General features: G+C 43.7%; 1 protein-coding gene across 3 annotated transcripts in view; it reads right to left on the bottom strand.

The window, feature by feature from the left end:
- FAM120A (family with sequence similarity 120 member A) overlaps positions 1 to 16265 on the bottom strand; it is a 114177-nt gene that overhangs the window by 69212 nt on the left and 28700 nt on the right. The window lies entirely within an intron of this gene.

Here is a 16265-nt window from a genome sequence, read left to right as displayed (position 1 = left end):
TCATTAGCCAAAAACAGCTGATACTAGAAAAACGTAAGTTAACAGGTTGAAAAAGAAGACTAGCCACCTAATAAGAGCTTTGTGGTAGGCAGGACAATGACCTCTCAAAGCTGTCCGTATCCTCCTCTCCAGAACCTGCGAATATGCTGCATTACATGGCAAAATTCAACAAAGGCTGCCTGTCAGCTGACCTCCAAATAAGAATCCTGTCCTGGATTGTCCAGACAAGCCCAAGAGAATCACACGGTCCTTGAAATGTGGAGAAAGGAGGCAGTGATGCAGCATGACAGGGCCTCAGATGCTCGAGGCTGGACAGGCCGGGATCCTCCCAAGAGCCTGCAGAGGGACCAGGCCTTGCATGTTAACATACAAGGAAATGAATGTTGTCTTCATGCCTGCTGACACAACATTCACTCCACATCCCATAATGGATAAAGGAGTAATTTTGACACTCAAGTCTTATTATTAAAGAAATACATTTCATCAGGCTAGAACTGCCATAGAAAATGACTCCCCTGATGCATCTGGGCTAAGCACATTGAAAACTTTCTGGATAGAATTCACTACTCCAGTAAGTGAATGCCATTAAGACCATTCATGATTCATGGGAGGAGGTCAAAATATCAACCTTAACAGGAGCTTGGAAGACTTGGTTGATTCCAACCCTCGTGAATGGCTTTGAGGGGGTTCAAGACTTAAGTGGAGGAAGTCACTGCAGATGTGGTGGAAATAGCAAGAGAACCAGAATTAGAAGTGGAGCAAGAGAACCAGAATTAGAAGTGGAGCCTGAAGATGTGACCAAATTGCTGAAATCTCATGATAAATCCTGAATAAATGACGAAGTACTTGTTATGGACAAGCAAAGAAAGCACCTTTTTGAGATGGAATCTACTCCTGGTGAAGATGCTGTCAAAGATATCAAAATAAAAGCAAAGGATTTAGAACAGGACATAAGCTTAGTTGATAAAGCAGTGGCAGGGTTTGAGATTAACTCCAATTTCATAAAACATTTCTACTGTGGGTAAACTGCTATCAAATAACATTGCAGGCTATAGAGAAATCTTTCATGAAAGTAAGAGTCAATTGATGTGACAAACTTGAATGTTGTCCAATTTCCTGAAACTGCCACAGCCACTCCAACCTCCAGCAACCACCACCCTTATCAGTCAGCAGCCATCGGCAAGACCCTCCACCAGCAAAATGATTCCAACTCGCTGTAGACTCAAGCGATCATAGCATTTTAAAGTATTTTTGATTAAGGGATGTACCTTGCGTTTCGGACGTAATGCCATTACACACTTAATAGACTACAGTACTGTGTAAACATTTCTATTACATGTACTAGAAAACCTAAAATTGACATGACTTCTCTATCATTCCCCTCCAGGCCCCTGCTCTCAAAGGCTCCATGTATGTCACGAGGTGGCTGCAGAACAGCAGAGTCCCCTTTGGTAAAGTGCCTCTGCCTTTCCAAGTCTCTGTGCATGAGGAATGCACAAAACAGGGACATGTTCCAGTGAGTTATAACGGTGTATTAGGTTACTGTTATTTTGTTGTTGTTGAGGATCATGATGGTATATTAGCTAACATATCTTAGCTAGACACTCTTTTAAGCGTTTTATGTATAGTACTGTATTAATTTACACATCTATCATGGCAGCCCTTGTTTGTGTTAGAGATGGTACCCTCCACAGGGTTCTGAGTGGTCAGTTGTGGCCCACAGGCCACTGGCAAGTGGCGGCAAACCCTTGGCAGCCACAGAGGGCCTGCTGCCCACCACACAATGCCTACTCAGCTGCTGCTGGCCCCCCTGTAGGCAGCAGTACTACTATGTACAGAATCGTGGGACTAGTGCCAGTGAAACTATGGAAACCCTGGGTGATCTGGGCATGCACTGCTGTGGTGGCCTTCACGTTCATGACGCACAGTGGGAAGAAAAGAGGAGTTGGCCCAAAGGTATTCAGCCCAGGATGAGGTCCATAGAATGGCCAGATCCAAGATGTGGCTAGCACCCCAAGCCTGTGGTGGCCTAATGTCGCCCGTGCCAGAGGCCAGTCCTCGATCACTCCAAACCCCCTGCTTGAGGGTTCCAAATGAAACAAGCAGGTCTTCCTACCAGGACCTAGGTGAGCTTCTGAAAAGAGCACAGAAAAGCAGGCCTCCTGAATTTCTCCAAGTGACTGAACAAAGCAGGTCCCACATGCTTCACAGCATGACGGAGAAGATCTTCTGGGGCAAAGCACAGATGATCTGAATGACAGCACTGACCACTGGCAACCTGCAGAGCTGCCCGACCAAGAAATTGTGAGATGGAAGCAATGCTTGCAGATAAGAAGGGGAAGATGAAAAGGCCGGAGCAGGCAAAGACAGTAATGGAACAGGACACGAGTGCTGGAGTGAGGCAAATGACCTCCCTGTCCCACACCCCTCCAAGCATCCTGCATCTGCTGGAGAGCAGCAGAAACCATGTGCAGGATGGAGACTTGGCAATGGAGAGGAACAGGGAAGCAGGATATGGTGGTCCCCTAGCATCCCGGCTACAAGTTCCTCCGAAGAATGTGGATGGTGACGGTGACTTAGGTGCATCCTTCAAATGTCCTGAAGGAAAGACTGAGGCAACAAATAAGCAATTGTGGGAAGAATTCCAAAGGAGTAAAGAACGCACAGCACAAATCCAAAGTCCGATTGGCAAGAGGCCTCTCTGCAGGGCACAAGGGCACAGTTGGGGAAGGAGCTCGCAAAGCTGCAGCTGAAGCTTCCTGCTCTGCCTGAACTGCACTAAGAACCCGTGATGGGGCCTCAGTAGGAGTCCACGCAGGAGGATGCCTACTGCCTGGACCTCGATCAGAGACTTCTCAAGGTGCACTAGTATTTAAACCGCATGTGTCAGACCTGCAAGCGCTAGGAATTGAAGAAGACAGTTCCAGTTTTCAGAAGCAGATACTCTTCCATAAGAAAAGGGCCCAGGAAGGCCGGATGGCTGCCGGGCCCACTGAGAGAGCACTCCAGGAGCTCCCGAAAGAAAATGGCCACCACTACGGACAGAAGCTGGCTGACTGCGAAGCCAAGTTTCAGCCTTTCCCGAGTCGCCCTTTGGCTCCTGGGACTCTGCCCAAAACCCATAGGGCCTGAAAGCCCCCAGGAGGACAGTGGGCCCCCAGGAGGGAGGCAGGTCACCATGTGAGGGCTTGGGTACAGAGCACCTGCCTGTTTGATTCTATTTCCCCTGTAGTTGGGTCCTGGACACTCAGACTCGGCAGAACATCAGCCGCTGCTGCTCCCTTTAGAGCACATTTGGGTACTCTCTTGTTAGTTTAGCTACTATTCAAGAGTTGATGCTGAAACTGCTCTCACTCAAGTTTGATAGATAGCATTAGGATTGTAAGGTACTGTTTATCAAATGAAGATTGTTTAATATAATTCTTACAAATACATTGATTCCACATCTTTGGACCCTCCAAAATTATATAGGGTAAGTATTGTATTTTCTTTTAGAGAAAGGGCCCCTCTTAACCTTAACATCATTGTGTTTGATATGGATGGGAAGGTTTAAAACAGAGACCATTTCTGATCTATGAGCTGTTATTTGAAAATAGTATATTAAATTGGCTTGAATAAACTTTGGTTTGAACACAATGCCAAAATACACTCAAAAACAAGACCATACCACTCAAAGATCATATTTTTAATAGTTTGGTCCTAACCTTTGTGGTTTAATTTAGGGAGGTGGACATTTTGCCACCATTGCTTCTTATTTTGCAACAGGCAGCAGCAGCCGGAGAGCCTGGGCCTTGCATAGCAAACAAGTCAGCCTCCCAGGCCAGAGCAGGCAGGAACAGCAACAGGCTTTCCCCAGAAGTAAAGAAGTTCATAGAGAAGGTGCAGGGCCTCCTGTCTCCCAGGGCACGTGCAGCCCATGACGATGGCTTACACCCAAGACACCACAAGTAACTGGGCAGCCCTGCTTCACTCCCATCCCACTTCAAAAGAAAACAACAGAACCTGCTGCTTTTGTTCCTGTGGATATCCTTGTCATCACTATCCTCAGCCCTACAACATGCAGCTAAAAGATCCTTGAAGTGAATAGATGCTATAATTAAAGTGTCCCCTAAATCCTTCTGAGTGGCTCAGTAACATCTACCCTCTGGTTTAATGCCGAAAACACCGGCCCTTTATAATTTGCTGAACATGCAGCTGCCCTCCCCATCAGCCACCCTCCACCACCCCACTCCACAGGCAGCTCTGAGCCTGTGCAGAGAAGCTTACTTCCCTCCTGGATGGCTCTTAATCTAGCCTTCTAAATCCAGTCCAGGATGAGCTGCCTGACGTCTTCTTTAATCCTTAGGGTCAGGACCTGGTGTGCATTTGCTACCCACGTGCAGGAGGAGTCAGAGGTGCTGTCCTAAGGGCTTGGTCACATCAACAAACCCCACCCCTGCCACATGAGAAAGTGGCTGGAAACAGAAATGCAACACCACAGGGACATATGGATGGACTTTACATGAGACATTTTAAATTGAAGAAGATAGATAGATTGGAGAGTTGTAATATATCTTTATTTAAAAATAACAGGGAATCTTGGTAGTAAAAGGTATTCTAGGATAAATCCTTTAGAAACCTGTTAAGTGTTTTAACATGATAAAAGCATATATGTATGAGAAGTTAATTTATATGCTATCTATCTACATAACTCTATACATACATACAAATATATATATACACCTATATAAACACCACACACAAAGGTAGTTATCAATATACTTACAAGTGGGAAAAAAACACATCAAGACTTGTTTGTCCATGAAAAGCATCATCAGCAGTGTTGCTAAACTTTCCCTGAGATTCTAAAATAGCACATGGTTCATCTCATCACAGCAGTAACTACACAGGAGGGTTAAAGTAATTTGTCCTTGCCTATTCATAAAAACAATTAACACTCAAACTAAACAAGTGAAGTGTCTGCTGCTTAGAGACAGTGTATAAAATATTGTGATTTATGTCCCATTTATTTCCTCCTCTGCTTTCTTTAATCAGTTTTTTAAATCTTAGCCCAAAAACTTAACATTAAAAAAAAAGTCAAATAAATTGCCACATATCTAGAGCTAGAACCACATGTACATTCTATCTCTAAGGAGAGTAAGTAAACTTAATTAACAAGCAAACACTTATGATCAATTGCTTTTTTCACATCACTGTGTAGCAATTTCACTAATTGTGACTGAAATTTTACCTGCTTTGTAGGTCAAGAAAATAATTTAGAGCTGGAAAAGACCTTTGAAAGATTCAACCTACCCCTTTACTTCCAGGCAGAATCATTAAATAATAAATAGATACTGTTTGGGGGGAAATTGATCATTGTCTCCGTGCAAAAATATCCTCTTATGTGAAAGATTTTCACTTTTAGCATCATCTTTCCCCAAATCTCCTCATCATTTCCTACTGAAAAACATGTTCTGCAGTCTTCTAAACATCACTGACAGATAGATATAGCTGAATGCAGAATGCCACCAAACCTGACCCAGGCAAGCATGCCACAGGGCTATCTCCCTGACATATCACAATCCATGAGCAGTGGTGCCCCATTGTCACCCATTACAATTTCTTGTCCTTTGGCCACTCTTGACAACCTTTGTTTTGTTTTTAAAAAAAAGCCTCCAAGAGGCTGCAATCTTGGAGTTGAGTCAGTGGTGTGGGCACCAGCCTGGCCACACTACTGGGCCTATTCCCCGAATGGGTGGTGCTGGGAGCACTGGCTGGACTTCTGCTGCGGCCACGCAGGGTTAGCCTCTGGCTTCATCTCCAAGCAGCTTGACAACCCCAGGCATAACTTTCAGAACAAGCAGTATGTATTCTCACCAATCTATCTACCAGGCCCATGTTAGGGGTGAAGAGTGGAGGCCGGCACCCATACTACATACTACAAGGACACAGAAATCCATGGAAACCCTGTCAGGCACATCCTCAAAGGGGACTTCAATGGGAAGCCCTCACTGAAGCTGCCTGGTGACTACTCCAGACAGAAAAGATCTTTGATGCTTTAGAGCCGCTGATTTCAGTGAATTATTTCAGGCACTCAAGGGGCGTCTTAAGGAAGCTAAGAAACAACTACACTATAACAACATTTGAAATCCAAAGAAAACAATCTCTTCCTGGTTCCTGAAAGCAAAATAATAAATAATTTAACCCCTGCTAAAGAAGCATTTATTTATTTATTCACTGTTTTCTAATATTTCACTGCTTAAAAATCTGCAGTCTCACTCTTGGTTATATCTTTAAAATCAAACATTTTGTCTATAGCTGTGAATTCATTTAAATGAAGTTACCATGTAATATTCCAACTGTTAAATCAAACTCAACATGCCACAGTACTCAAATGATTCAATAAAATCCAATATTCCTTTTCATATAATATGTTGACTGAAAACTCTTTCAAAGCTCTCTAAAATGTACCACTAGACAGGATCACTTGACAGGGTCTGACCTAATCTCTAAAATCCACTTGGTCATATTCCTGTGGGATGTATAAGCTAATTAAATATACCATACAAAGCAATGATTAAATGATTTTGAGACTGTTGGTGCCACTGCTCCCAAAGTGTCTCTCGGCTGCTCATTTAAAATGCAAATGAATATAAATGCAAGTTTCACAAAGTATCATTGCTGAAGCAGAACTGATCCACTTCATTACCAAGTGGAAAACAGTGAAAGGCAAGTACTCTGCATTTTGGCAATTTCAAGGAAGGGAAATGGAAGCTTGATTTGGTCAATATTCATTCATGGATGAGGCCTGTGCTAGAAAAGGAACACAGAACAACCCTTCAAATTTCCTGACTCACATTCTTCTTGGTGACAAAATGTTGCCCCAGTCTAGGACACAGTGGAGCACAGGTCTGGGGGCTGAGGAGGGAGAAATGCTTCCTTGGTCATCCAAGGTGGGCAAAGCTCAAAGTGTAGTCCCCAAGAAACTGTCACCACCACAGTCCTTGGCCCCAGCAGTCTCTGCTTTTGACTAAGCCCTCCAAGCTACAGAATCACCAAATGCAGCCTGCAGGCCCAAGGTTTTCTACTACAACAGTCAAGAGAAAGGAAAACACATAGACCCTAGAATTGTCAGATACCACTAATAGCCATGCTTTCAAATTTCTTGAAACGTTATGACACATATGAGTATTCTGTACACACGTGCCTAAATAAAGATTTGAAAGGCTGTTAAAATGCAATTAATCACAAATAATGCTAAGTGTGATCATCTCTCCAAAGATGGAAACTGCTATGCACGTATACTGAAGTACCTAAAGGATTTAAACTGAACAAAGAAAAGTTATTCATCCCATTTTACAGGCCTAGAGCCTAGGACGAAAAGGCAGGTAGGCCAGAGGTGGCTTCTGCGGTCCTACTGGAACCTGGGCTCCATCGTGCAGTGACAGGATCTCTTTACAAAAAAGTGCCACCAGTCCAAGGAGGAAACTGTAGTGTACCGTGGTCACCTTCCCTTCTTGGGGGAATACCTGTCATGCATTCTAATCGTTTTGAGGGCTGTGTACCCAGGCTGTGCCCTAAGGATGCATACTCCATTTAATCCTCACAACTCTATGAGTAGTCACTGTTAAAATCCCCATCTTACGGAGGAGCTTACTAAGTACCCACCACAGCCAACCAGGTGAGTGGCTGAGTGGACTCTACACACTTAGCGACAGCACTGTGGTCTTTTTATCTTCCATTCGAAATTGTGCCTTTTTTTAAGTGTTGAAATGTGCTTATTTAATGAAAAGATGGTAGACGGTGAATTCCCTTTTCTTCCAATATTCTTATTTAGAAAAATTAAGAGTTGGCAACACAACAGTAATCTTCCAACTTTTTTTTTTTTTAACAGATAAGTGGAATTCAAATCACTGCTACAGATGAAGAGAGTCACTGAGAAATTCTAAACGGGGGAATGATGAGATCAGACCTGAATTTAAACAGATCATTTTGTTAGCCATGTGGAAGATGGACAGCCGAGGAAAAGATCAGCAAAAGGGAGGGTCCATGGCTCCTGCATGAATCCCAGCAAGCAGTGACTGAAACAGAAGTAAGGAGAGGATGTGGCAATTCAGGAAATATCAAAGCAGATGCAGGAAGGGGAAGAATCAAAGATGACTCCCAAGTTCTACCTTGGATGACTGGCAGGGTCAGTGGTGGCACTAGGTGGCAAGCACAATACAGGAGGACAAGCCAATTTAGAGAAAATGAAGACATTTGTAAATCAGAAATGCCAAATCTGATGTGCAGGTGCAACATCCAAGTAGAGAGGACTGGGCGGAGAGCTCAGTGAAGGGGACTTGTCTGGAGAAATATATTTCATGGTAGCTGAGACTTCAGCACAGATCTGCCAGGAGAGTGTGAGAATCACAGTACAGATGGAACCCGTAGGAGGCAACAGAGGCGAGGAGGAAAAAAAGAAAGACTACAGAACACTGACATGTGGAAAGCCAGGCGGGAGGGCCCCAGTGAGGAGAGGAGGATTATGATAAGGCTGAAAACCATCCACAAGATCAGCTCACACAGGCATCCATGGTCTTGACAAAAGCAATCTTATGACAATGAGATTAAAGAGAAGGAAGTTAAGCGTTGGGGATGTGACAGGAGCTACCATTGGAGACACAAGATGGTAGTCAGAAGAACATGGGGCAGATCTGTTCATATTTACAACTGAGGGCCAAGAACCAAAAGAGAGGGAGAGACTACACAGAGGTCCCACCAGATGTGTTCAATGACAAACGCTCAAGAAGGCCAGGAATACTCTGGTGTCAGGCTAGAAAAGAAAGAAGTAAAAATGGGAAAATAAATGTGTATATGAGGAAAAAGAAGTTGAGGAGGACCATGCCTGAAGGTGTCAATATCCTGGCATAAAGAACCTGCTAAGAGAAAGCAGTGTGAAATAGAGCAGAGGCCCAGGAGAGAATGGTGAATGTTCACAGTAACTGGGAAGGAGAATAGAATGATACTGCCCACATGGGGGGGCTGCCTACAGTCAGACACCAGCATTTTTTAAATCAGTTTTACTGAAATACTTCATGTGGAATAAAATCCATCAATTTTAGCATATAATTCAATGAGTTACAACACATGCCTCCAATAGTGTAACTACTATCACAATCAAGAAAATATCACATTCCCATCACCCCAGAGTCCCATTGTGTCCATTTCCCACTGCAGTTCCAGACAACCACAAGTCTACTTTCTATCACTATTGTTTTGCCTTTTCTAGAGTTTTACATAAATGTGATCAGACAGATTTCCTTTGGGTTTGACTCTTTGCTTAAGATAACACTTTGGGATGCAAACTTATTGCAAAGATTAGTAGTATATTTTTAGATCATATATCTAATTATAGACTTGCATCTGGAATATATTAAAAATCCTTAGAATGCAGGCCAGGTGCGGTGGCTCATGCCCGTAATCCCAGCAATTTGGGAGGCCGAGGTAGGTGGATCACTTGGGGTCAGAAGTTCAAGACCAGCCTGGCCAACATGGTGAAACTCCGTTTCTACTAAAAATACAAAAATTAGCTGGGCATGGTGGCGCACACCTGTAGTCCCAGCTGCTCAGGAGGCTGAGGCAGGAGAATTGCTTGAACCTAGAAAGCGGAGGTTGCAGTGAGCTAAGATCACGCCACTGCACTCCAGCCTGGGCGACACAGCGAGGCTCTGCCTCAAAAAACAAAAACAAAAACCCTTAGAACTCAATGACGAAAAGACAAATAACCCAATTTTAAAATGAGCAAAGGATTTGAAGAGACATTTATCCAAAGAAGGTCTGAAAATGATGAATAAGCACAGGAAAAGATATTCAACATCATCAGTCGTCAAAGAAATGCAAATCAAAACAAAAATGAGAAACCTCATTAAGTTCACTAAGATGGAGAAAATAAAAAAATAGACAATAACAAGCATTGGTAAGGATGTGGAGAAGTCAGAACCTTTACACGTTGCTGGGGGGAATGTAAACTGTGCAGCTGCTGTGGAAAACAGTTTGGTGGTTCCTCAAAAAGCTAAGCATAGGTCAATTACAGTGGCTCATGCCTGTAATCCCAGCACTTTGGGAAGCCAAGGCAGGCAGATCACTTGAGATCAGGAGTTTGAGACCAGCCTGGCCAACATGGTGAAACCCCATCTCTACTAAAAATACAAAAATTAGCCAGGCGTGGTGGCACACACCTGTAATTCCAGCTACTCAGGAGGTTAAGGCAAGCGAATCACTTGAGCCCGGGAGGCAGAGGTTGCAGAGAGCCAAGATCATGCCACAGCCTGGGCAAAGGAGTGAGACTCTAAAAAAGTGAGTCTCAAAAAAAAAAGAAAAAAGAAAAGAAAAAGAAAGAAAAAAAAAATCTAAGCATAGACCTACTACATGACTCAGCAATTCTACTCCCAGACATATACACATGGAAAATGAAAACATCCACATAAAAACTTATACACAAATGTTCATAGCAACATTATTTATAATTGCCAAAAGGTACAAATAACCCAAGTGTCTACCAACTGATGAAGAGAGCAATAAAATGTCATATATTCACACAATGGTATATCATTCAATCATTAAAAAAAAAAAATGCAGTAGGCTGGGTGTGGGGCTCATGCCTGTAATCCCAGCACTATGGGAGGCCGAGGTGGGAGGACGCTTGAGGCCAGGAGTTCGAGACCAGCCTGGGCAACATGGTGAAACCCTGTCTCTAAAAAAAAAAAATGAAACATTAGCCCAGTGTGGTGGTAAACGCCTATAGTCCTAGCTACTAAGGAGGCTGAGGCAGGAGGATTGCTTGGGCCCAGAAGTTCAAAGTTACAGTCAGCTATGATCGTGCCACTGACTGTACTCCAGACTAGGAGACAGTTTCTTTTCTTTTCTTTTCTTTTTTTAAGAAAGGAATAAAGTACAGATACATGTTACAACATGGAAGAACCTTGAAAGTACTATACTCAGTGAAAGAAGATAGACATAAAGACCACATGTGTTGTGTGATTCCATTTATAAATGTCCAGAATAGGCAAATCCATAGAGACAGAAGTCATATTAGTGGTTGGCCACGGGGTTGTAGAGGGAAAGAAGTGGAGAGTGACTGCCGATGCGGACATGGCTTCTTTTTGGGGTGACAGGGGCTAGAGTCTCAAAGACACAGCAAGTGGGCCAGGAAGAGAAGTTGACCCTGGACAAGGCCTGTGAGCAAGAGATAAAAGAAACCAAGATGCTGGACATAGCTGGCAATGCTGCTGGCAAGCCCTCTGCTTCTTTTTATTTTTTGTTGAGATAGGGTCTTACTCTGTTGCACAAGCTGGAGCACAGTGGCACAGATCAAGGCTCACTGCAGCCTAGATATCCTGGGCTCAAGCAATCCTTCCACTTCAGCCTGTCAAGTAGTTGGAACTACAGGGGCATGCCACCACACCCAGCTAGTTTTTTTATTTTTTATAGAGATAGGGTCTCACTATGTTACCCAGGCTGGTCTCGAATTCCTGAGCTCAAGTGATCCTCCCACCTCGGCCTCCCAAAGTGTTAGGATTACAGGCATGAGCCACCATACCCAGCACAAGCCCTCTGTTTCTGACCAAGAATGTCTTGGAAGGAACTTGCCTGGCACCAAATCTGGTGCCAGATTTGGCTGGACAGGGGGTGGTGGCAGTTCCCAGGCAAAATGTCTTAAGGGTGATATTCTCTAGGTTGAGGAGCCCTCAGTGTACAGTTAGCGTGCAACAACAGTGTCTGATCTGCCATGAGTGGAGGGGGGAAGACATAGGACTAGGACTAGGACACGGCACTAATTCACACATGCGTCACCATGGCATTCAGAGGAAGGTGAATATGCTAAGCAGAAAGTGATGGAGAAAGCCTGGTTAGAAACAGGGCTGACGTTTTGAACTCACAGGGTAGGAAGTAAGCTAGAAAATGTTTACACACTCATTTTGAAGACTGACATTATGCTGCTTATTTAAAATAAAACTAGAGCATTCTAGGTCTAAGCACAGTCAGCAGGCCGGGCGCAGTGGCTCATGCCTGTAATCCCAGCACTTTGGGAGGCCGAGGCGGGTGGATCACCTGAGATCAGGAGCTCGAGACCAGCCTGGCCAACATGGTGAAACCCCATCTCCACTAAAAATACGAAGATTAGCCAGGCGTGGTGGCACACGCCTGTAGTCCCAGCTACTTGGGAGGCTGAGGCAGGAGAATCACTTGAACCCAAGAAGCAGAGGTTGCAGTGAGCCAAGATCACGCCACTGCACTCCAGCCTGGGTGACAGAGCAAGACTCCGTCTCAAAATAATAATAATAATAATAATAAAGAACAGTTAACAAAGACACTATTACTGAGCTTCTCTTTGCTTGCTCTACTCTAGGTCTCTCTCCCAGAGATACCGTAAGTGCCAGCACTACCAACACAGTATCTTTCAGATCCCATTCAGACTGTGTCTTGTCTTTCCCTTGCTGGCCTCTGTTCCTGCTCCTGCTGGCAGGGCCGTCCATTCCAGGTCAATCAGGAAGAATTCTGCTTGGCAGTCCCACTCACTCCATGGGAGGAGCCAAACTAAAAGCAATCCTGTAACAAGGAAAGAGCATAAACCTCCCACAACTTGTATCCCTTTCTTCCCAGCAATATGACTGGAGACCTACTCCTAATCTGTGAAAAAAAGACAGAAGCTGGGTGTGGTGGCATACACCTGTAGTCCCAGCTACTTGGGAGGCTGAGGCAGGAGAAGGAGAATCACTTGAGCCCAGGAGTTTGTGTCTGTACTGCACATGATCACACCTGTGAACAGCCACTGCACTCCAGCCTGAGCAACAGAGCAAGATCCTGTCTCTTAAAAAAAAAAAAAAAAAAGAGAGAGAGAGACAGAAAAACTATTCTTGAGCCCCAAGAGATTCCAGCAGATTCCTCAGAATTCTAAGCTTTCCAGTTTTATTTTAAAACAAACAGGCAACAGAGAAGGACACAGACTGGAAGATATAAACAACCAGAAATTCTTGAGTTCAGTTTGTATTTTAAATTATTTCATTTAACAACCCCACATATAAATTAAAAGGAGCAAATAACAAATTTCTTATTAAATGCAGGTTTTCAAGACTTAAAAGCTTAAAATCCAGTACAATGAATCTGTATACATTAACCATTAAGAACATTTAGCTAATGTCACATGCATGATGCATCACATGCATGATGATGGCGACAATGATGACCACTACTAGCAAGACAGACATTTTTATTACACTTCAAAGGATCAAATATCAATCTGTCTAAAGTAGTTATCTCTGAGAAGTGGGATTATAAGTACCTTTCATTTTCACATGACATATTTCTGTACTGATTAAATTGTTTATTATTTTTATAATAAAAAAGAGAATTTTAAAAAAGATAACATAGGCTTCTAGTTAAAACAGTAAAAATGCAATAGAAATATGAAGACTACAAAGATTAACAAAATCAGAGGGTTCAGTCAAACTACCTCATCTTGCCTGTCTCTTTTTTTCCCAATAGACTATGTTTAAATAAAAAAAAAAAGAAACAGAAGAATGTTTTTAATTTACTTACCTTTCAGGCCCCTAACATTATATTTTCTAAAGCTAAATAAGTACTTAGATTTTAGGAAGTTTTTCTTGGCTCTTACTAAACTATTATAACGACTTATTAAGAAAAAAATATATGAAGTGAACTTCAATTAACACTAACATGTAAGGAGAAATTCCTTCTTTGGAGGGTTCACAGAATTCAGAACTACCCCCTCCTGCTATGACAATACAGGTGAAAGTCAGAAATAAACGAAGTCCATCTTTCTAATTTACAGTTTATACCCAACTTAATTTTTTAAAAAAAGATTTCAGAAAGATCAAGTCATCTGATCACTGACCTAGCTCTAGCAAGGTTACATGGTATATGCCACACACACTGAAGCCTCAAAGTGCCTGAAATGCTACAGCTCTTCTTGGACAGAAGCTGATTCCAGGCACTGCGTGAGACCTACCGGGACCTCTAGCCCTAGTACAGAGACAGGCACCATGCACAGCGGTCACTAGGACCACAGGCTGGGCAGCAGCTGCAACAGCCACCCAGGTGTCCATCTGAGAAGCCCAAGAGAGAGGACTGTTCAGTTCCTCTTTGTCTCAAAGGGCCCTGAGCTACTACTAGACTGGCCCACTGTGGGGTCTGCTGTGTGTTCCAACCCTGGAGGTGACACAGTCCCTGCGATGAGAAGGCCAGACTGACAGCCCTACCATCGTTGCTCCTGGAGATCCTGATGCTACCCTCCTCGCTACTCTCTCAGAGCCAGACCCAACTGCTGGCCCTAAAGGACATGTTTTAAAAGTACCACTCAATGACTTCTGGTTGAAGACAATAAGATATAAAAAATATAGTTAAAGATACCCCTGGGTAAAATTCGAGGTGAATGGCCGGGCACAGTGGCTCACGCCTATAATCTTAGCACTTTGGCAGGCTGAGGCAGGTGGACTGCCTGAGCTCAGGGGTTTGAGACCAGCCTGGGCAACAAGGTGAAACCCCGTCTCTACTAAAATACAAAAAATTAGCTGGGTGTGGCAACAGCGTGTACCTGTAGTCCCAGCTACTAGGTAGGCTGAGGCAGGAGAATTGCTTGAACTCGGGAGGCAGAGGCTGCAGTGAGCTGAGATTGCACCACTGCACTCCAACCTGGGCAAGGGAGCAAAACTCCGTCTCCCAAAAAAAAAAAAAAAAAAAAAAGGAGGTGAATCTAAAAGTTTTCTTGATACAGCCTGATAGATTGCCCCCAGTATACGGGTGCCTCGGGGAAAGATAATGCTGGTAAAAGATTACCAAAAATAAGTGAATCAGAGTGGTAAGGTGATAAATACACAAAGACATTTAAATCAAAAAGAAGAAATGCCAGAGCTAGGAATTAGAGGGAGCTCCTAAGATGATGCAGAAGAAAGCAAGAAGAGTACTTTAGGGGAAGCTCCAAGAGAGGATCATACAGAGAAGACGGCATTCCATGAAATGAGGGTGCAGCCTGGGCCAGGACCCAGCCTGGCCCTAGGATAACCAGCTGATGGGGTCAGAAAGGGCTGGGGGAGGACAAGTACTTCTAGGGGAGGCTCACCACGCAGAAAAGGGGTCTTTCAAAAAGACTGGGAACTGCAGTGTAAACAGAGTAAAACCGACTAAACCTAACTAGAAAGTAGAACTGCTGGTAGTGAAGTCTCAGGAAAGGATCAGCCCACATAAAATCTGCAAGCTGGGGTGTCCCAGACAAGGAGGCAAAAGGAGCTCAAAGGGCTCAGTGGTTGGGAATACTTGGCCATCACAAACAACTGGCATGGATGGAAACTCAAAATATATGAAATTGAATATGAAGTTAAGGAACACAAAAACCACTAAAATGAATACAATGACCTGAAACTAAACAGGTCCAACTTAAATGTTATTATACCCAAATACGAGGTCAATAGAATGTAGAACACCCAAGTGACAAAAAGCCTTCTGTAAAGTGTTCTAAAAACCCAAGATTCAAGAAAACCAGAGGCAACAAGAAATTATGTTTTTTTAAAAAAATAAAGCCAGTAAACATCTATAAAACATTTTTAAAAATTAAAACAACAAAATGCCCACCCAAAATAAAAAATTCCCATAACCAGTTAGGACACAAAATCATACAATTTTTAAAACCCCAAAAATCACATTTTGAAAAACTGCTCACTTAGCACGTGTCTACAGCCAAGGGGCCCTGCCCAGGGTGGACTGCCACAGCCGCAGGCCCCCTCTGATGAGTACAGGCCACACCAGCTATGCAGGGCACCCACAGGCTCACTAAACCTTATGTCCAGGCAGACCAAATGGCCGGCCACTCCCAGGGCACAGGAGGAGGCACGCATGGGGACACCACCTGAAGGGACACAGAGGCTGGGCTTGGGACTGGAGCCCATGCTCTGCAGGCTCAGCTCTCTGGGTACCAGGCTGCCTGACGCCTTCCATTTCTCTCATGCAACACTGCCAGCCACACCAAAACAATGAAAGGAGCACAGCGGCCCAGAGCAACACAAGCAGTAGGAGCCTCTTCAAAAGACCAATATGCATCCAGCCCACTTTTCATTACTGTAAATACAATCACGAATCTTCCTAATTATAACACTGAGTCCAAAAACACAATGAAAGGATATTCAATGTATTTTCCTTATTAAAGATATGACCCTTTTAAGAAATATTGCCATTGGAAAAAGTTTAAATGAGCAAGGAAATGAGATGCACTCCTGGAATGCCTTCCCCAT

This window comes from Pongo pygmaeus, chromosome 13 (genome assembly GCF_028885625.2).
Source record: "Pongo pygmaeus isolate AG05252 chromosome 13, NHGRI_mPonPyg2-v2.0_pri, whole genome shotgun sequence".
NCBI classification, from domain to species: Eukaryota; Metazoa; Chordata; class Mammalia; order Primates; family Hominidae; genus Pongo; species Pongo pygmaeus.
The sequence above is the reverse complement of the archived record's forward strand: the minus strand, read 5'-3'. Positions and strand labels throughout refer to the sequence as shown.